Genomic DNA, 23,331 nt, shown 5'->3' on the forward strand with positions numbered 1-23,331 from the left:
GTCAGTTGGCAATTTTCGCTCTCTCAGATATCTTTTCTAAATCGTTTTGAAATTTATTTTGATCTTATGATGAGTTTACTAGGTGACCTTGAAAGGTGGCTACACTGAGCCACAGCGCCAGAGATCGCGCTAGAGAGCATTGTTACGCCGTCTCCACTGGCAGTGATTATTGAGAACTCGTAGTGGGCAGTGCTTTGGGAGAACTCGTAGTAGTCAGTGCTGAGATGTCGTAGTGAGGAGTGTTTGTTGAGATGAGCTAGTAGGCAGTGCTTGCTGAGATGTGATACTGAAAAGTTCTTGTTGAGATGTGATAGTAGCGAGTCGGTGTGGAGAGATTGTAATGTCTAGAGTGCTTTTCATCAATATAAATTAAGGTAACAAACTACTTTTCTTTTCTTTCTCAGTATTTCAATGTCCTGAATAATGCGTCATTACAGGTTCAGTCAACAAAGCATCTGGCTTGTGTTCTTGTATTAGAGTGTAATTCTGGTTTTCTTGAGTAATTATGGTATTTCTATTTTCTTTAATTAATTCAGTATAAATGATATTTAAAATTTCTTGTGTTGTTGAAGAAGAACTGTGCCAGATGCGTACGTTGAGTCATACTTCCACACACAGAACAGTTACACTTGTGCTTTAGTTTCGTAGGTTTTATAGTTGCTGGGGACTTAATTAATTAATTGTGTTAATGAAAATTTCCATTTCATTCTTTGTTATTGTTCTATGCAGTCAGATAGCGTAATAATACTAGTCAGGGCCAACCGTTACGAGACTTCGTAATCGAACAGACAGTTACTAAATAAAAAAAAAAAATTAAATTATTTGCATTTTATATTAATTAAGCCCCCATGCACGTGGCGACCCTGCCAGGATCGTCCCTTGGAATTCTTCTGATTGTAGAAATAGTAGACAGTAGGATTGTTGTAGTAATTTGTAGTTTAGTAATTGTAGTCTATATTGCATATGTAGATTTGGTAATTGACATTCTTCTAATGGTATTTTGCAAAATTTATTTTTTGTTGTTGTCTTGTCTACGGGTTTGATAATTTTGTGCAATTATTTCAATTGTTTGTTAATCGTGGTTGAGGGAAGCATTTCGAGTGAATGGTATTGTTGATGATAAAGAGTCATTGTGTGTAATTTTCGTACTGTGACGAGTTTTTAATGTTTTGTAAATGATTACGCGGTCGATGAAAAAGGCAAAAATGATGGACAGTAAGAATGACGAAATTGTTGACATGGCGAACTCGCCAACACAGGACAACAGTATGATGAATAATGGAGTTGAAAACAATGTAATAAGTCGGGAAAATAGTCCGGAACCATTTCAAAATTTTTCTCAATCAGAAAATTCACAGAATCCGAGATTAACGGCAGAAGATTCTGGAATAGTATCGAACACAGATAGCTTTACAGCTATGACGAAGGAAACTGGTTTTGCGGGAAATGTTAGGGGCGAAAAGAATTTTGATCCATTTGATATGCAGCAGTTGATGAGTGCAATATTAAATCTGGGGTCACAGTTGGAATGTAAATTTAAAACAGAGATGGGAACTTTGGCAACACGGTTAGACTCACAAGGATCTGACTTAAAAACAGAGATGGGAACTTTGGCAACACGGTTAGACTCACAAATAGGAACAATTAGAACTGAGATGGGAACAATGGAAACACGGTTAGACTCACGAATAGGGACATGTTTCAAAAATATGAAGGATGAATTAAAGAAAGAAATCAGAGAAGAAGTACAACCGATTTTGAATGCTCACAATAATAGATTAATTGCGGTAGAGATTAGACAAAGGGAACAAGATAGAGAACAGGAAGAAAGAGATCGCGTGATAGTACAAAAATTTTCAGAGTTAAATTTACAACGTGCACATGATAAGGAAGAAATATTTGAGAAAATCGAGGAATCCGTACCAAATGACAGATTAAATAACCTAACACAACAGTATGAACAGTTAACTACTAAATGTGTTAATACTGAAACCCGAGTCGCGACACTTACGGAAGACGTAAATAAACAGAAAGAAAAAATAGGTGACTTATCGGAAAGAGTTGAGGAGATTTCAGATAAATTGACAAGTCTTAGTTTAAGTAGGGATAGAGATTCAGATGATACAGCTCCATTACCATTTGCAGAAACCGAAGAGTACCAGAACATAAATAAGCATGTTGAAAATCAGGGAAAATTTAATGAACGCGTTAAAAGGGAAGTTGAGGCATTACGAAAGCAAGTCAAACAAATTGAAGGCGAAATCGTAGGAAAGGACAGCAAAAGAAATTTGGAATCACAGTTAGCGGAGGGGTTTGAAGAAAATAATTTGTTTCATTTACGGGATGCAACAAGAGAGCGCCAGGCGCGCGAACTTGACAATAATCAACATTGGGACTGGCACAGACGCGGTAGGTCTTTGTCGCCACGAGGCGAAAACTTTGACTATAAACACTTTTTGACTGTTCGGAAATTTAAGATCTTCCGCAATTCTAAGAATGACAGACATCCATGTGCATGGTTAGATCAATTTATGTATGCACTTCCACCAAATTGGCCACTAAGCCACAAACTGGAATTTATGTGTGGATATTTAGAAAACGAACCGGCGACGCGGATGCGCGCACTCATTACAGATTGTAATAATCTGAATGATTTTTATCATGCATTTCTATCGGCATATTGGTCCGAAAACACGCAAGACAGAGTCAAACACAGTCTTATTATGCAGCGTAATTTCAAACAGTCTGAGTTCCGCACGCCAGCGGAATATTTTGAAGACATGATTCGAAAGAATCAGTTCCTGTCCAACCCTTACAGCCCGACTGAATTAATTCGCATTTGTTTAACTAAGCTGCCACAATCCACAAGACAAATTGCTTTAGCTGGAAGATGTAAAGACGACATCGAGACTTTTAAGACTTTGTTACAAGAACTTGAGTATGACAACGACGACGGGACTTCTTGTAACTTTTTCAGTAACAGTAATTACGATAGATTTTCAGAGAAAAGGGATAGTGATCGGAACGGGCGTTATATGGGTAATTTTGAGAATGACAGACGTAACAGACAGGACAATAGATACCAGCCTTATGACAATAACAGACGTTCTAACAGAAATTACACAGACAATTATAATAACGGTAATTCTTACCGGAATGACCAATCATACGGAAACAGTAATCGGTATCATCAAGACAGAAATTATTCATACAATAATAGAAACTACAGAAATAACCAGGGTAGTAGGTCTAACAATAATTTCAGAAGTGACAGTCGAAATTATACAAGAAGTAGTTATGCAGACAGACAGGAAAACAGAAATTTTAATAACAGACACAACCAAGATTTTGCATCTAACAGACAGGAAGGACCTAATTGGCATCCTCCGCGTGACAGAAATTCAGAGAGACAAGTGGAAATAGTAGAAATTGATCCGCGAAATGACGGGAATAATCAAAGACGTGACGCAAACAATCGACCATGACTTGCAGCTTCGGCTTCTGGCAGCAATATAGACGGTTCAGAAAGTAATGACACTACAATTTTACACTACGTACGCCTGGAAGATATGAGAGACATTTTGCTAGGCGAAAAGGAAAATAATGTAGACGCATTTTTACATCCTGTTATTGAAGTATGTGTGGGTAAGAATAAGTTCACTGCAGTTTTAGATTCTGGGAGCCCATTGAATGTCATTAGTGAATCAGTTTTTCGTATATGTGAAAGAACTATTGCCTGTCCTGTGTTACCTATTTCTAAAACTACAATTCGAGGAGCGATTTCTGGAAAAGGTGTGGAAGTTAAACAACAGACCAACCTAAATTTCATTTGTCAAGGATACGAATTGTCGGCTAATTTTATTATTGTTCCATTACTCAGTACACAGATTATATTAGGTATGGAGTTTCTTAACACACATAAGGCAATTTTGAACTTTAAAGAAGGAAGTGTGAATTTGACTGTTGCCGGAATGCCGAAATGTTTGAAATTTTTCGAGTGTTTAGCAAGATCTGAATCAGATACAAAATGTTTAAGGTTACTTACTTCTGATGTTTTCTTTGAGCATTATGACGACAATGTGTTTATTCATGATAATGACAATAGATACAGAGACGCGATGGATGATGTAATTAATAGCGAAGAATTAATTAATGAAAAGGTTAAGAAAGCTGAAGTGCCAGATGACGTTGCAAGAGAAGAGTTGCACCACATTTTGACTTCACATGCTACAGTGTTTAGTCATCACACAGGAACTATACAAGGTTTACAATATTTATTTAAAGTGAAAGAACACACACCATTTCGAGGAAAAACGTACGCTATTCCTTTGGCTTACAGAGACAAGGTTAAGAATGAACTTCAATACATGTTAGATCAGGGCATTATTGAGCCAGCAGTCAGCCCTTATACCAGCCCATTACATGTCGTTCTTAAAAAGGATGGATCAATTCGTTTGGTTCTGGATTCCAGACAGATAAATAATATTTTTATTCCTGAAACTGACCGTCCACAAAATTTAGATGAACTTCTTCAACATTTCCATGGAATTAAAGTTTTATCCACGATTGATATGCGTGCAAGTTTTTGGCAAATAGAACTCCACCCTGATTGTAGAAAATATACTGCCTTTTTAGCCTTTGGTAACTGTTACCAGTTTCGGAAATTACCGTTTGGACTTACTGTATCTTCTGCAGCATTCATTCGTAGCTTAAATGAAATTTTACCTGTTTATCTTCGTGACAATATTACTTCATATGTTGATGATATTCTTATTGCTAAACATTCTTGGAGTAAGCACAACAAAATTTTGGATTCATTATTAAGTATTTTTGCAAGAGTTGGCATTACTGTGAACTTGGAGAAATCTGAATTTGGTCGTTCTCAGGTGAAATTTCTCGGTCACATTATTTCTACAGAAGGTATTCTTCCTGATCCAGAGAAATTAGACGCTATTCGTAATTATGCTGTACCTACCACAAAACGTGATGTTCGTAGTTTCCTTGGTGTCTGTAATTTTCTTAGACGCTTTGTTAGATTGGACAATTTGGCCACACCTCGTTTATGTGAACTATCTGGAAAGAAATCTAATTGGTGTTGGGATGAGAAAGCTCAGTCAGAATTTGAACAACTTCGTGATGCTTTAGTTGCTGCTCCACTTCTTTCACATCCGGATCTATCTAAAGATTTTTGTTTGGCGACGGACTCATCATACAAAGGCCTAGGTGCACACTTATTTCAAGAGATAGAAGAAGACGGCGTTGTAGTACAGAAAACTATTGCCTTTGGAAGTCGTGTTCTCTCTAAATCAGAAAAGAATTATTCGATTACGGAACTTGAAGCTTTGGCTGTTGTTTGGGCTTTCACAAAATTTCGCACATTTTTGTATGGCAGACATACTAAGGTTTACACCGATCATCGAGCTTTCGAATTTCTTATGTCGACAAAATTAACTCATGGCAGATTGTCACGATGGGCGTTGTACCTACAGGAATTTGATTTTAGTATTGTTTACATACAGGGATCTTCAAATATTGTTGCTGATGCTTTATCACGTGCACCTATGGGTTTGAAACAAAGTGCTGAAGAGGACTGCAAAGAAAACCATTATTGTTTGATGTACATTCAAGGTGTTGCGTTTGAGAACTTTATTTCGTCTTCGCTCCAGGATATCGCTAAGGAGCAAAATAAGGATCCCAACTGGAAGGACATTAAGGAGAAGTGGAGGAGAAAGGAAAGCGTAGCGATCAGACAGCATTATTTAGTTCGCAATGACATTCTTTTCAAACGAAAATCGGTCGACAACTCTGTTTGGTCAGTTTGTATTCCTGATGAGTGGGTCAATAAATTGATTTGGTACACACATTTCAGTTATGCTCACTTTGGTCCCAGAAAATGCTTTCATAAATTACGAGAAAATTGCTACTTCAGTAATATGGAAAAACGTATTCGATCTGTTCTTGCCAAATGCAAATTATGTCAAAAGGCTAAGCCGCCAACTGTTTCTCACAGAGCACCGTTGTTTCCTATCATTCCAGCGAAATTAAAGGAGATGGCTGCAGTTTATTTGTTCGGTCCAGTGGTTCGTTCTACTAATGGTTTTGCGTACATTTTCGTAGCAGTGGAATTGACATCAAAATATGTGTGTTTTACACCTTTACGCAAAGCAACAGCTCGTTCAGTATCTAATGCTTTCATCAAACATTTTCTTAAAGAAGTTGGTCATGTTGATAAGGTTATATCAGATAATGGATCACAGTTTCGCTCTAAAATTTGGCTTCGTACTCTACGGCGTCGTAAAATTAAACCAATCTTCATTTCACTTTTTCATCCTCAGTCTAACGCTTCAGAAAGATGGATGAAAGAAATCAATAAATTGTGTCGTCTTTATTGTCATCAGAATCACAGAACGTGGGATCAGTATCTTCATATTTTTCAAAACATTCTGAATGAACTTCCTAATGATTCAACTTCTTTACCGCTTATATTGATATTAAAAAATAAAGTCCGCCTTCACGGAAACTGCGGCATTCTGAAGTTGTCAACCTGGCTCTACGAAATATTGCATCTGCGGCTGCTAGAAGAGAGAAATCAGCGAAACGTCCTGGTCGTTTAAAAATCTTGTCAGTTGGTCAAAAGGTGTTAATTAAGTCTCATCGTTTGTCTCATAAAGGAAAAGGCTTGTGTCGCAAATTTTTTCTGCTTTATAACGGTCCGTATAGAGTTCGCAAAATCATTCATGATAACACTGTTGAAGTAGAAACTCTTAAATCTCGGCGCTCTAAGGGAATACATCATATATCGAACGTAAAAATTTTTGTGGAATGACATACTTTAGAGAAACTAACAGCTACATGTAAACATGCAGAGAATACAAGGATACTGCACCGTGTTCTGGCGGCGGCGCGTACTCAAAGCAACAGTGAAGTCTGCGCGCCGCACAAGGCAGTCGTTGACCGCAAACAATCACTTTCTACGTCACGCGCCTACAGCTGATCGAGCGCTCAGTGCGAATGCACTGACAGACGTAAACAAATACACAGTCTAATTTCTCCGACTAAATTCTGTATAAAGCTATGGTGACTTTATAAATTATGTTATTAACGTTCAGTATTTTTCAGGATACGGTTGTGTAAAATATTTAAGACCTTCAGGTAAATTCTGTGCGTGTCCGACGTTAAGACGACTTGATTTGGAGAAAATTTCAGGAAGAATGTAATTTCGAAGAAAAAAGTAATAAACTAAAAATGGTAACTATTAATTGAGTTTATTTTTCAGGTAACATATTTCCACTTAGGTACGTACTTTAGACGTAATTTGCTGCTTGCGATTACGTGATTCATACTTTGTGCTAAATTTCATGTTCTATGAATTTACTTGTGAAGCGACGTGCTTGTGTACATTTGCTGATTTTGACAATTATTGATTAATGAACAGGCTTGTTATTTGTATATATTATGCATCGCTTGGCTGCACTGCTTTTTCACTGATGTCATATTTTTCTATTATGTGCCTGCTGTGCTTATTTATTTAAATTATAATTGTCACCTGATTAATTGTGCTGACTGTAGTTAGGTATGTAGGTTACACTTTGTGATTTATCTGCTTGCGCCTTCATGTTTACTTATTAAGATTACATATGAACATTTATTTGCTTATGCTGAATGATGCTAATGACTTGTTTATTACGTAAGATATATGTTTGCTGCTGTGCGTATGGATTGCATATTTACACACTTCTGTTTTGTTGTCATAACTACTCTTTAATTTAGAATATAGAAATGCTGATATACTGTGTACGAACATAGAGTTTAGGTTACACTGTGGTATTAATTATAGATTGTTTGCTTGGCAGAGCCTCGTTGTAGGGATTGTGCTGCATCCACTTGTTGACATTCTGTTCTCTACTGGTATATTTACTCGCTATTGCATGTTTTGCTTACGCTCAGTGCCTTATATTTTTAAGATAAGAAAATGAACTGCTATAATTCGACGAACGACATTAGTACGAGAAACTTCATAGAAGTAACATGAGCTGGAGATTTTATGGAAGCTGTATAAATTTATGCTAATAGGAAGGAAGATAACGACATGACATACCAACACTAGGTTTAGACCATCGACAGTTATTACACTGCATTTTTCGTGAGTAATTGAAATAGGAAGTGACACTTGACACAAGAAATACTCCACATGTTTGCTTCTGCCATGATTCTTGAAGCGGTGTACACACTGTGAAATATTATGATCATTCACACTCCGTAATCGTACTTAATTACTGAGAGTTATTCAAACTAAAGTCTGTTAGAGGTCATGTATGCATTTCTTTTATTTAACGATGGACAAGGAACCAAAATGTATCTTATAATTTATAATGAGTAGAAGATTTGGGTCAGATGGATTATACAGAGGTTGTGTGTGGACACTGTGTCTTCGGATTGTATGGGATGCTGAATTGAAGTTGCACTAGGATTTTGTCTGTACTTGTTCGAGGAGACTGACTAGAGGAAAGAGTTGTTATGGAAGTGAAATGATATTGGTGCTGGGGTTTATATGTATCGACGTATTATTGAGGTATTGAGATTATGTGAAGTTGATGATTATTGGAGTTTCGTGGACAAGAGGTAAGGTAAATGAGGTATTATTGAAGTATTGAGATTATGTAATGCTGATGATTATTGGAGTTTGGTGGATAAGAGGTGAAGTAAGTGAGGAGCATATTTTTTTTGTTGGTCTATATGGAACAAGGAGGATGAAGATGGCAGACTAGAACACTCAAGTACAAAGAAGATTGTCTACACACACACTTTGTTAAATCAATAAGCAGTATATACTTTTTTTTGGAGAGAGGAAGCATTTGCATATCTTGGCTCACTGACTGTTGTTCAGCAACCGTACATTTTGATCTGGCTTGGCAAACATTGGTCTTGACATGATGACTATGACGTTGACTAACTATTATTGACTGTTATACATTGCTGCCACTACTACTTGATACACATGATGAACATAAAATTTTGACAGAATTGCATTTACACAGTTAACACTATTCAACTACACAGTAGCACTAAATGTGGATGAAAGATGAGTGAGTGTGTTTTGTGTGTTTTCCTTTTATAATCCCAGAGAAGTGATCCCAACCTACACCCCTAAATATTATTTTACTTGTTTGTTGTGGCTTGCACTGACACCCATAAATATTATGGGTTTACTGGTATTTGTGTATTGTAATAGTTAATAGGACATTTATCTGATATCATTTGTGTGTTTGTTATGATTTGTATGTTTAGTGTAAAAGCATTGTATGTGTATTCAAACTATTGTTCATGCCTGAACTGTCTGATTAGTGATGGTGCTGCACTTTTCAACATGATGTGTGACATTTAGTCATGTTTAATTTCTGCTGATGAACAGTGTGATTAGTGAAAGTGAATATTATGGACTGCGGTCTGCACCTGTTCAACATTGCTGGTGCCACTAATGGAACTGCTTATACTGAAATGGTGTTACTTGTTGGTGTCTGCACCTATTCAACATTACTGGGTGCCACTGATGGACTGCTTCTACTGAAAAGATGTCACCTGTTGATATATGCATCTCTTCAACATTGCTGGTGCCACTGATGGAACTGCTTATACTGAAACGGTGTTACTTGTTGATGTCTGCACCTGCTCAACATTGCTGGGTGCCACTGATGGACTGCTTCTACTGAAATGATGTTACTTGTTGGTGTCTGCACCTGCTCAACATTGCTGGGTGCCACTGGTGGACTGCTTCTACTGAAAAGATGTCACCTGTTGCTGTGTGCACCTGCTCAACATTGCTGGTGCAACTAATGGAACTGCTTATACTGAAATGGTGTTACTTGTTGGTGTCTGCACCTATTCAACATTACTGGGTGCCACTGATGGACTGTTTCTACTGAAAAAATGTCACTTGTTGGTTTTTGCACCTGTTGACCATTGCTGGGTGCTACTGCTGGAACTGTCAACTGCTTATTCTTGAGCTATGGAAAGCGTTTATGTGAATATTTGTATAAACTGATTTTTTTGTGTATTACTGTTTGTGAAAAGTTATGAGACTCTTACCTGCACATATTCGTCATTGCTGACGCTATTGATTGAACTGTTTAACCACATAATACTTGTGTAAACTGTTATGTAAAGTCACATGTATGAAAGAATTTGTATTGCTTACTGTATTTTATATATTAGGTTATTGAAAGGTCAGTACAAAGCCAAAATTTTATCTAGTTATATGATATTTACGCATGAATATTATCTTTTATTTTTGTCTGTATTTTTTTTTTGACGAATTTGGTGGTATTTTCACCACCAATGCTGGCAAAAATACCATCAAATTCTAGCCCGTGGAGGAAGGGCATATGAAAGGTGGCTACACTGAGCCACAGCGCCAGAGATCGCGCTAGAGAGCATTGTTACGCTGCCTCCACTGGCAGTGATTATTGAGAACTCGTAGTGGGCAGTGCTTTGGGAACTCGTAGTAGTCAGTGTTGAGACGTCGTAGTGAGGAGTGTTTGTTGAGATGAGCTAGTAGGCAGTGCTTGCTGAGATGTGATATTGAAAAGTTCTTGTTGAGATGTGATAGTAGCGAGTCGGTGTGGAGAGATTGTAATGTCTAGAGTGCTTTTCATCAATATAAATTAAGGTAACAAACTACTTTTCTTTTCTTTCTCAGTATTTCAATGTCCTGAATAATGCGTCATTACAGGTTCAGTCAACAAAGCATCTGGCTTGTGTTCTTGTATTAGAGTGTAATTCTGGTTTTCTTGAGTAATTATGGTATTTCTATTTTCTTTAATTAATTCAGTATAAATGATATTTAAAATTTCTTGTGTTGTTGAAGAAGAACCGTGCCAGATGCGTACGTTGAGTCATACTTCCACACACAGAACAGTTACACTTGTGCTTTAGTTTCGTAGGTTTTATAGTTGCTGGGGACTTAATTAATTAATTGTGTTAATGAAAATTTCCATTTCATTCTTTGTTATTGTTCTATGCAGTCAGATAGCGTAATAATACTAGTCAGGGCCAACCGTTACGAGACTTCGTAATCGAACAGACAGCTACTAAATAAAAAAAAAAAATTATTTGCATTTTATATTAATTAAGCCCCCATGCAACCTCTCTGACAGGAAATCACGAATCCAGTCACATAACTGAGACGATATTCCATAAGCACGCAATTTCACGACAAGCCACTTGTGTGGTATAGTGTCAGAAGCGTTTTGGAAATCTAGACGTGCGGAATCAATTTGAAACTCCTTGTCAATAGCACTCAACACTTCATGTGAATAAAGAGCTAGTTGTGTTTCACATGAATGATGTTTTCTAAACCCATGTTGACTGTGAGTCAATAGACCGTTTCCTGCGAGGAAATTCATAATGTTCGAACACAATATATGTTCTAAAATACTGCTGCATATCGACGTTAACGACATGGGATTTTTTCTTATTACCTTTCTTGAATATTGGTGCGACCTGTGCTGTGTTTCACAAGAACGATGTTTTCTAAATCTGTGTTGACTGTGTGTCAATAGACTGGTCTCTTCGAGGTAATTCATAATGAAGGAACAAATTTTGCGTCGGGCAATTACGAACGGAATAAGAGTAATTTAATAGCTCTTTCCGTAGATTCGTTACTCAGAAGTGAACGGCAGAAATTAATGTAGAGACAGTTACAGTACGATTAAACGTAACAGGCCGCTCTAGGTAACCTCATTGGAAAGGGGAACTTTCCATAGCGAGATTAATTTGAGAATCACGGAATTTCACTGATCACGTTTTCGGACATCAACAACTGTTTAAGGACGTAGTGACAAAAGTAATTCATCATAAGTGAAGAAGCAATAGTCGCTATAAGCACATAACAGTTGATTTGATACCAAGGAATTTTGAAATTAGCTCTGACGAAGAGTACTGCAACGCATTTCGATTTTATTAATAATATGGTAAACTGAGCACATATTTTGAAGCATGTGACTTACTGCACCCTATAAAGATAAGTTTTTGTTGTTTAGGTTTTAGTTCTTGTATGTCAATACCATATTTAAAACTCTCAGCTCGAACATAGTGTATTTCGCGAGTTTCCATTTCCTCCATGTCACTGAAAAATATCCGATGGCACAGAGGACAATGTGATGCACCTCTTTCGTGAATAGAAAAAGTCATTCTCTTTCTTGAAACAAATACTTGAATGTATTTACTGTTGAGATAGGAAGCACTGAGTATTTTGATATTGGCGTTAACGTAACAAATGGTGTGATAGGAACTCAGATGTGCTTCTTTAGGTGACTAACCTTTCTTCCTGTGTTGGTTCCGCAGGTTTTTACAGCAGCCGAAGCACAGATATACTTGCCAGCGTACAGCAGACTGAGCCTTATGATAATTTACGGGCAGTCCCACGTCCAAATAAAAAACCTTTTAAAGCTTCCGTTAACAATATTGTACGTTCTACGCTTTGCATTTTCATGCGGTAGTGAAAAATCATGTCTTTGGAGACTGTCGCTACGCACTGCAAAGAATGCTGCTTTACGCTTCCATGGGGACACATAATCCGTGCTGAAAAGTCTCAGAAGCTCGTGCGTGCTGGTTTCTTCCATTCGCCGCTGTTTCAGTTTGCCAACAAAGCTCCAGCCTTATTCTCGTAGAGCTTTACCTTCTACATATTTTACTTTTCCTGCATAAGGCTAATGGCCCCTTGAGGCGAATTTTCAACCAAATTTTTCTAATTATTCCATTACAATCCTTGTATCGCGTGATACATATATTCCATTATCCTGTTACTTTAGCAGCACTAAATCGTCAACCGTTATTTTTGGGTTTCGTTTGTCTTGCTCGTCAGTATTCTGTGTATATAGCCATAGATCGCTTGATATTTACGTATGTATTAGGACGACCTAACTTAATGTCGTTTATGTGTACGTCGATATTCGATCTCACTTATCAACTCCAAAGTCATACCAAACCCTAGAAGAGGCACATATCCGACATCGTATGCTTTTTTGAGTTTCGAAACGGTATTAACGCAACAGGTGCTATCAAAAACATTTACCCAAGAGCATTACACCTTCGTAAATGTCGAAGATGATTTTTTTAAAGTTTAAATCAGGTAATTTGACCAATTTTGACCTTTCCGACCCATATCAATCAGGAAGACCAATTTAGACAATTCTTTAGTTTCAACATTTCGTTTGATTTTGACCTGTTAACAAGCATGTGTGAATTGTGGCATTCATCCTGCAAATATTTGTAGAGCACATGTTGCCACTTAATGTTTATTATTGAGATCAGGCACTGTCAGTGCAGCCTCAGTAGGCCAGGCTTGAAAATGAACCTGAAGGTTCGAATCTAGATGCCTAATAATTACTTCCGTGACAAAAAAAACAAGGGTGGCAACATTAATCGTGTAACGGAAATACCAGTTAAATGCAGAAGACAGAGCGGATAGTAGAAAGAGTTCACTGAAGGCCTCTATGAGGAGAAAGATCAGCCAGATGTGATAGAGGAAGAAACAGGAGTCGATTTCGAAGAGATTCGGGATAGAATCAGAATTTAATAGAGCTCTGGAAGACTTAAGATCAAATAAGGCAGAAAGGATAGATAATATTCAATCAGGATATCTAAAATGCTTTGGAGAAATGGAAACAAAACGACTATTCAAGTTGGGGTGTAGAATGTATGAGTGTGGAGACATACCATCTGACTTGCGGATAAATATCATCCACGCAATTCCGAAGACTGCAAGAGCTGAAAAGTGCGAGAACTATGGCACAATCAGCTTAACAGCTATGCATCCAAGCTGCTGACAAGAATAATGTACAGAAGAATAGAAAAGAAAATCTAGGACGTGCTAGATGACGATCATTTTGGCTTTAGAAAAGGTAAAGGCACCAGATAGGCGATTCTGACGTTGCGGTTGATAATGGAAGCAAGACTAAAGAAAAATCAAGACACGTTCATAGGATCTGTCGACCGGGAAAAAGCGTTAGGCAACGTGAAATTATGCAAGATGGTCGAAATTCTGAGAGAAATAGGGGTAATCTGTAGGGAGAGACGGGTAATGTATAAGAGTAAAGAACGAAGTGCTTGGATTAAAAAGGATGTAAGACAGGGATGTAGTTATTCGCTATACTGAGCAATCTCTACATCGAAGAAGCAAAGATGTAAATAAATGAAGGTTGAGGAGTGGAAATAAAATTCAAGGTGAAAGGATATCAATGATACGACTCGTAGATGACATTCCTATCCTGAGTGAAAATGAAAAATAATTACATGATCTGCTGAATGGAACGAGCAGTCTAATTGAGTAGAGAATATGGATTGAGAGCAAATCAAAGAAAGACGAAAGTAATGAGAAATATCAAAAATTAGAACAGCGAGAAACTTAGCATCAGGACTGATGGTCACGAAATAGATCAAGTTACCTAGGCAGCCAAATACCCGAAGACGGACGGAGCATGGAGGATATCAAAGCAGATTAGAACTGGGAAAAAGGGCATTGCTGGCCAAGAGAAGTCTACTAGTATCAAACATGGGCCTTAATTTGAGGAAGAAATTTCTGAAAATGTACGTCATCAGCACAGCATTGTACGGTAGTGAAACATGGACAGTGGGACAAGCGGAACAGAAGAGAATCCATGCATTTGAGATGTTGTGCTACGGGTGAATGTTGAAAATTAGGTTGGCAGATAAGGTAAGGAATGAGGAGGTTCTGCGCAGAATCGGAGAAGAGAAGAATATGTGGAAAACACTACAAGGAGAAGGGACAGGATGATAGGACATCTGAGATGAAGATGTTGGCACAAGAGAGGAATTCGTGGCGGGACGTATAAACCCGTCAGAAGACTGACGAACCAAAAACAAAAATAAAAGAATGATTATCCTAACCGCTAAAGGCGGTAGCTGTGCTTGAATGAATCCCAATGAAGTCATGTTTACTCCATAAAAAGGAACTTTTGTATGGGTGGAGTATTCATGGGGTCGTTCATTTTGAAGTGCTGAGACCTGGACAGATTGTGATTGCAAACTTTTACTGTGAATGTCTGAATGGAGTAAATGAATCTTTAACTGAGAAGAGGCCGCGATTGTCAACAGAAAATGCGTTCTTCTCGAACACGGTAATTAACAACCACACTGCGCAAGACGAACTTTGGAAAAAATTAATGAATTGGAAGTATTTCCTCATCCACCACACTCTCACGAGACTCCGCCATCGGGCTTTTATTATTTCGATTCCTACAAAATTCTCTAAGTAGCAAAAATGTGATAGTGTGGAGAATGTCCAAAATTCCATCTCCAGATATTTTCTCAAAAACCAATTGATTTTTATCAAGATGCATTAAAAATTTTCACACTGGATGGAAAAAGGTTGGCGATAGCGAGAGTGACTACATCAATCACTAAAAATAAAAACTAGTTAAATATTTATCTGTTTGAATTTAATGTAAGAAAACGACATTACTACCCGGTACCCCTAATATATCTTTCAGTGTCCTTTCTTATTGACACCTGATACACACATCAAAAAAAGTTTTGCATCACCCCGGTTCCCAGAATTCCTGAAGATGGATGTTGACTGCGGATGTTGTATCACAGACACAGTCCCTTTGACGGTACAGCGATGTCACTAAACTCGCGCCGGCCGCGGTGGTCTCGCGGTTCTAGGCGCGCAGTCCGGAACCGTGCGACTGCCACGGTCGCAGGTTCGAATCCTGCCTCGGGCATGGATGTGTGTGATGTCCTTAGGTTAGTTAGGTTTAAGTAGTTCTAAGTTCTAGGGGACTGATAACCACAGCAGTTGAGTCCCATAGTGCTCAGAGCCATTTGAACCATTTTGAACAAAACTCGCCCAAAGACGTAAACAACCACGCATGAGCGGCGCCTATTAGACAGAGGGGGTCCGACAGCCGATCAGTTCCAGTCATTCCACCAGGAAGGAGGTACACGGCTCGTGTTGTCTGTAGTTCAACCACGCCTAGACGGTCAATACCGCGGTTCGATCGCGTCCGCATTGTTACTTTGTGCCAGGAAGGGCTCTCAACAAGGGAAGTGTCCAGGCGTCTCGGAGTGAACCAAAGCGATGTTGTTTGGATGTAGAGGAGATACAGAGAGAGAGGAACTGTCGATGATATGCCTCGCTCAGGCCGCCCAAGGGCTACTACTACAATGGATGACCGCTACGTAAGGATTATGGCTCGAAGGAACCCTGACAGCAACGCTACCATGTTGAATAATGCTTTTCGTGCATCCACAGGACGTCGTGTTACGACTCAAACTGTGCGCTATGGCTGCATGACGTCCATGGCGAGGTCAATCTTTGCAACCACGACACCTTGCAGCGCGGTACAGATGGGCCCAACAATATGCCGAAGGGACCGCTCAGGATTGGCATCACGTTCTCTTCACCGATGGGTGTCGCATATGCCTTCAACCAGACAACCGTCGGAGACGTGTTTGAATGCAAACCGGTCAGGCTGAACACCTTAGACACACTGCCCAGCGAATGCAGCAAGGTGGAGGATCCCTGCTTTTTTGAGGTGGCATTATGAGGGGCCGACGTACGCCGCTGGTGGTCATGGAAGGCGCCGTAACGTCTGTGCGATAAGTGAATGCCATTCTCTGACCATAGTGCAACTATATTGGCAGCATACTGGCGAGGCATTCGTCTTCATGGATGGCAATTCGCGACCTCATCGTGCTAATCTTTTCAATGACTTCCTTCAGGATAATGAGAACGCTCGATTAGAGTGGCCAGAACGTTCTCCAGACATTAACCCTATCGAACATTCCTGGGATAGATTGAACAGGGCTGCTTATGGACGACGTGACCCACCAACCTCTCTTAGTAATCTACATCGTATCTCCGTTAAGGAGTGGGACAATCTGGACCAACAGTGTCTTGATGAATTTGTGGACGGTATATCACAACAAATACAGGCATGCATCAATGCAAGAGGTACCGGGTCTACAACAATCCGGGCCACCACCTCTGAAGGTCTCGCTGTGTGGTCGTACAACATGTGTGGTTTTCAAGAGCAATAAAAAGGTCGGAAATGATGTTTATGTTGATCTCTATTCCAATTTTCTGTTCTAGTTCCGGAACTCTTGGAACGGATGTGATGTAATTTTTTTATGTGTTTATTAAAGCCAACTTTAGATGTTCACTGACCATTATGTTAAGAATGTCCTCGTTAAGTCGCTCTAAGAGTCACTGATGTTAGATATCTAATGAATATTATATACCTTGAATCTCATATAGTATTATTTGAATATACGGACAATAGATTCCCTTTAAAACTGAATGTGTTGCTTAAATTACCATGAATAGCACATTTCAGGTATGCTGCTTCTCCAGACAATACTGGCCTCCCCCCATGAACCATGGACCTTGCCGTTGGTGGGGAGGCTTGCGTGCCTCAGCGATACAGATAGCCGTACCGTAGGTACAACCACAACGGAGGGGTATCTGTAGAGAGGCCAGACAAACGTGTGGTTCCTGAAGAGGGGCAGCAGCCTTTTCAGTAGTTGCAAGGGCAACAGTCTGGATGATTGACTGATCTGGCCTTGTAACAATAACCAAAACGGCCTTGCTGTGCTGGTACTGCGAACGGCTGAAAGCAAGGGGAAACTACGGCCGTAATTTTTCCCGAGGGCATGCAGCTTTACTGTATGATTAAATGATGATGGCGTCCTCTTGGGTAAAATATTCCGGAGGTAAAATAGTCCCCCATTCGGATCTCCGGGCGGGGACTACTCAAGAGGACGTCGTTATCAGGAGAAAGAAAACTGGCGCTCTACGGATCGGAGCGTGGAATGTCAGATCCCTTAATCGGGCAGGTAGGTTAGAAAATTTAAAAAGGGAAATGGATAGGTTAAAGTTAGATATAGTGGGAATTAGTGAAGTTCGGTGGCAGGAGGAACAAGACTTTTGGTCAGGCGAATACAGGGTTATAAATACAAAATCAAATAGGGGTAATGCAGGAGTAGGTTTAATAATGAATAGGAAAATAGGAATGCGGGTAAGCTACTACAAACAGCATAGTGAACGCATTATTGTGGCCAAGATAGATACGAAGCCCACACCTACTACAGTAGTACAAGTTTATATGCCAACTAGCTCTGCAGATGACGAAGAAATTGAAGAAATGTACGATGAAATAAAAGAAATTATTCAGATAGTGAAGGGAGACGAAAATTTAATAGTCATGGGTGACTGGAATTCGAGTGTAGGAAAAGGGAGAGAAGGAAACGTAGTAGGTGAATATGGATTGGGGCTAAGAAATGAAAGAGGAAGCCGCCTGGTAGAATTTTGCGCAGAGCACAACTTAATCATAGCTAACACTTGGTTTAAGAATCATGATAGAAGGTTGTATACATGGAAGAACCCTGGAGATACTAAAAGGTATCAGATAGATTATATAATGGTAAGACAGAGATTTAGGAACCAGGTTTTAAATTGTAAGACATTTCCAGGGGCAGATGTGGACTCTGACCACAATCTATTGGTTATGACCTGTAGATTAAAACTGAAGAAACTGCAAAAAGGTGGGAATTTAAGGAGATGGGACCTGGATAAACTGAAAGAACCAGAGGTTGTAGAGAGTTTCAGGGAGAGCATAAGGGAACAATTGACAGGAATGGGGGCAAGAAATACAGTAGAAGAGGAATGGGTAGCTTTGAGGGATGAAGTAGTGAAAGCAGCAGAGGATCAAATAGGTAAAAAGACGAGGGCTAGTAGAAATCCTTGGGTAACAGAAGAAATATTGAATTTAATTGATGAAAGGAGAAAATATAAAAATGCAGTAAATGAAGCAGGCAAAAAGGAATACAAACGTCTCAAAAATGAGATCGACAGGAAGTGCAAAATCGCTAAGCAGGGATGGCTAGAGGACAAATGTAAGGATGTAGAGGCTTGTCTCGCTAGGGGTAAGATAGATACTGCCTACAGGAAAATTAAAGAGACCTTTGGAGAGAAGAGAACCACTTGTATGAATATCAAGAGCTCAGATGGCAACCCAGTTCTAAGCAAAGAAGGGAAGGCAGAAAGGTGGAAGGAGTATATAAAGGGTCTATACAAGGGCGATGTACTTGAGGACAATATTATGGAAATGGAAGAGGATGTAGATGAAGATGAAATGGGAGATACGATACTGCGTGAAGAGTTCGACAGAGCACTGAAAGACCTGAGTCGAAACAAGGCCCCCGGAGTAGACAACATTCCATTGGAACTACTGATGGCCTCGGGAGAGCCAGTCCTGACAAAACTCTACCATCTGGTGAGCAAGATGTATGAAACAGGTGAAATACCCTCAGACTTCAAGAAGAATATAATAATTCCAATCCCAAAGAAAGCAGGTGTTGACAGATGTGAAAATTACCGGACAATCAGTTTAATAAGCCACAGCTGCAAAATACTAACACGAATTCTTTACAGACGAATGGAAAAACTAGTAGAAGCCGGCCTCGGGGAAGATCAGTTTGGATTCCGTAGAAATACTGGAACACGTGAGGCAATACTGACCTTACGACTTATCTTAGAAGAAAGATTAAGGAAAGGCAAACCTACGTTTCTAGCATTTGTAGACTTAGAGAAAGCTTTTGACAATGTTGACTGGAATACTCTCTTTCAAATTCTAAAGGTGGCAGGGGTAAAATACAGGGAGCGAAACGCTATTTACAATTTGTACAGAAACCAGATGGCAGTTATAAGAGTTGAGGGACATGAAAGGGAAGCAGCGGTTGGGAAGGGAGTAAGACAGGGTTGTAGCCTCTCCCCGATGTTATTCAATCTGTATATTGAGCAAGCAGTAAAGGAAACAAAAGAAAAATTCGGAGTAGGTATTAAAATCCATGGAGAAGAAATAAAAACTTTGAGGTTCGCCGATGACATTGTAATTCTGTCAGAGACAGCAAAGGACTTGGAAGAGCAGTTGAACGGAATGGATGGTGTCTTGAAGGGAGGATATAAGATGAACATCAACAAAAGCAAAACGAGGATAATGGAATGTAGTCGAATTAAGACGGGTGATGTTGAGGGTATTAGATTAGGAAATGAGACACTTAAAGTAGTAAAGGAGTTTTGCTATTTGGGGAGCAAAATAACTGATGATGGTCGAAGTAGAGAGGATATAAAATGTAGACTGGCAATGGCAAGGAAAGCGTTTCTGAAGAAGAGAAATTTGTTAACATCGAGTATAGATTTAAGTGTCAGGAAGTCATTTCTGAAAGTATTTGTATGGAGTGTAGCCATGTATGGAAGTGAAACATGGACGGTAAATAGTTTGGACAAGAAGAGAATAGAAGCTTTCGAAATGTGGTGCTACAGAAGAATGCTCAAGATTAGATGGGTAGATCACGTAACTAATGAGGAGGTACTGAATAGGATTGGGGAGAAGAGGAGTTTGTGGCACAACTTGACCAGAAGAAGGGATCGGTTGGTAGGACACGTTCTGAGGCATCAAGGGATCACCAATTTAGTATTGGAGGGCAGCGTGGAGGGTAAAAATCGTAGGGGGAGACCAAGAGATGAATACACTAAGCAGATTCAGAAGGATGTAGGTTGCAGTAGGTACTGGGAGATGAAGAAGCTTGCACAGGATAGAGTAGCATGGAGAGCTGCATCAAACCAGTCTCAGGACTGAAGACCACAACAACAACAACAGTTATCGGTCCAGATAATACCAGTTACGCAAACTGCAAAATGGGATCACAACTGCAATGGTTGTGTAATGTCGGGTTATCGTGGAATGGTATGGCTCTTGCGAGATGAAAACTGAAAAATTTATAAAAATTTCCTTATTTCCAGATTTGTTTGTTGTCTGCGAGAACATCCCAATTTTTGGAAATCTCACAAGAAGGGCTTTACAGCCATTATATTCGGCTACAAGAAACTCTTCTTAGATCAGTTGAGAAGGCAGCAGTGGCAGGATGACGTAATGTGGTGTGAGATACCGATGGTTTGCTCGTCACGGGTATCGTGAGAAAGACCACCTAAATTATGGTCCTTCTCCGCGATTGGCTGCTGCGTTCGGAAGTAGTGCCTCAAAATAGTAATCTGTTATTAATGTTGGCAAACCTAAGTGACCTGTATGGGCAGGAAATCTACCAGCACATACGGAAACTGGAGCTGCTGGGGATGAGGAAGGTGAAACTGCTGAATGATTTGGCGTTCCTTAAAAGGTGCCGAGATCATCATGTCATGCCGAAATTCATCAGGGTACGGCCTCAAATCGATACGAGAAGAGCAAGAACCATTTACTATCGGGCCAGCCATGCATTATTAAGGGAGAGGGTACAACACCTCCGGAGCTTCACAGACAACAACAGGCAACTGTATAGCATGCATTTCTGGCTGTCAACAACGTTATCAGCGAAGAAATGGGATAACATCGACCGAATAACCCACAACCAGACCTGCATGGAGAAGTACTTGGTCAGCAGTCGACAGAAAAGGAAATTTGAGGAGCTAACGGGAAACAAACACCACTCACAGCTAAGTCTGTATACAGCTCGTACCGTGGTTAACATCTCGACACAGACCATCAGTGAGGCAGCGACGTCAGTTCTGTCCAAAGGGCTAAACTTCGCAGTTACGCCCGCAAAGATTCCCACAGAAGAGATCATTCAATCTGTGGAGGCGTCACTCCACCAAGTACCACGTGTCGAAGCAGAAAAGGCAGGAAACTGTAAGAATGTTACAAACAGCAAAACCACCCAGAGCCAATATCACACGTAAAGATAAGACAGACCTTAAGGAGCTCAGGAATAACAAGGATATTGTGGTCCTACATGCGGACAAAGGAAACGCTATGGTTCTAATGGACATTTCTGAATATGAAAAGAAGATGGACGAACTGCTAAGCGATCCCATTTACAGAGTACTAAGGAATGACCCGACGGCGAGGATAGGCAGAAATACGAAGGCCCTCGTAAAGGACTCGAGAATTGATACTGACGCGGCTAAGAGACTAATCACCAAGGTCCCTATTCCTCCTAGAATCTACGGAGTACCTAAGCTCCATAAGGAGGGTTATCCGCTGAGGTCCATAGTGAACGGAATAGAATCACCTACGTATTATGTTGCGAAGCATTTGGCACCTAAGTTACGCCGTCTTGTGGGACAAACAGTCTCCTACGTGAAAGACTCTTCCCACTTCATGCAACTGATCAGGGAACAGCGAATAAAGCCATCAGACATTATGGTCAGTTTTGACATCAAGTCTCTCTTCACTAACGCACCTATTGAGGAGACTATGCGGATTCTACAGGATCGGATCCCACCAGATATCTGCGATCTGGTGCGCTTATGCCTGTCATCTACGTACTTCACCTGGCGGGGAAAATATTACGAACAGTTAGATGCAGTGACAATGGGTTCCCTGCTCTTCCCTGTAGCTGCGGACATCTTCATGGATGGCTTTGAACAAACGGCCCTCGATTCTGCTCCGTTGCGTCCCAGTTGTTGGCTTCGATATGTGGACGACACATTCGTTATCTGGCCCCACGGTGAAGCGGAATTGAGAAACTTCCTCTAGCACAAACTAGCCTGCACAAAAATATAAAGTTCACACATGAGACTGAAAACAATGGTACCTTGCCATTTCTGGATGTGGAAGTATACAGAGCTGCCGAAGGTAAACTGGGACACAAAGTGTACCGGAAACCAACGCACACTGATCGGTACGTGCCGCGGAGAGCCACCACCACCCAGCTCAAAAGTATTCTTTTCTGTATACGTTAACTGCCCGAGCCTACCGGATAAGCGATGAAAATAACGTCAAAGAAGAATTAAAGGAGCTACAACACACGTTTCCTGCCAACGGCTATGATGACAACATAGTAAGAAAGGTATCTCAAACCAAATGGAGCAGAACACTGCTACACTTACCATATGTATAAGGCGGCAGTGAACGGCTAGGCAACGTGCTCCGCCGACGAGGTTTCAAACCGATTTTTCGGAGCAGTCACAGGATCAACGAAATGATAGGTTCCACCAAGGATGTAGTCAATAATCTTAACACTGCCGGTGTTTACCAACTACGGTGTGAGTGCGGAGCTATCTACATAGGAGAAACAGGGAGACCTGTCAGCTTACAAGTAGCAGAACACGAACGCTGTGTACGATTACAACAACATAATAAATCGGCGATAGCAGAACACCACCTTGACTGTGGACAACCTATCAGGTTCCAGGAAGCCCGAGTACTGGCGTAAGAATCGTGGATGCGAGAACGGAAAATACGGGAGGCGATCGAAATTATTAAGCAAACTGACAACATCAACAGAGAAGATGGCTACAAACTCCCGGCGTCA

This window comes from Schistocerca nitens, chromosome 5 (assembly GCF_023898315.1).
Source record: "Schistocerca nitens isolate TAMUIC-IGC-003100 chromosome 5, iqSchNite1.1, whole genome shotgun sequence".
NCBI lineage: Eukaryota > Metazoa > Arthropoda > Insecta > Orthoptera > Acrididae > Schistocerca > Schistocerca nitens.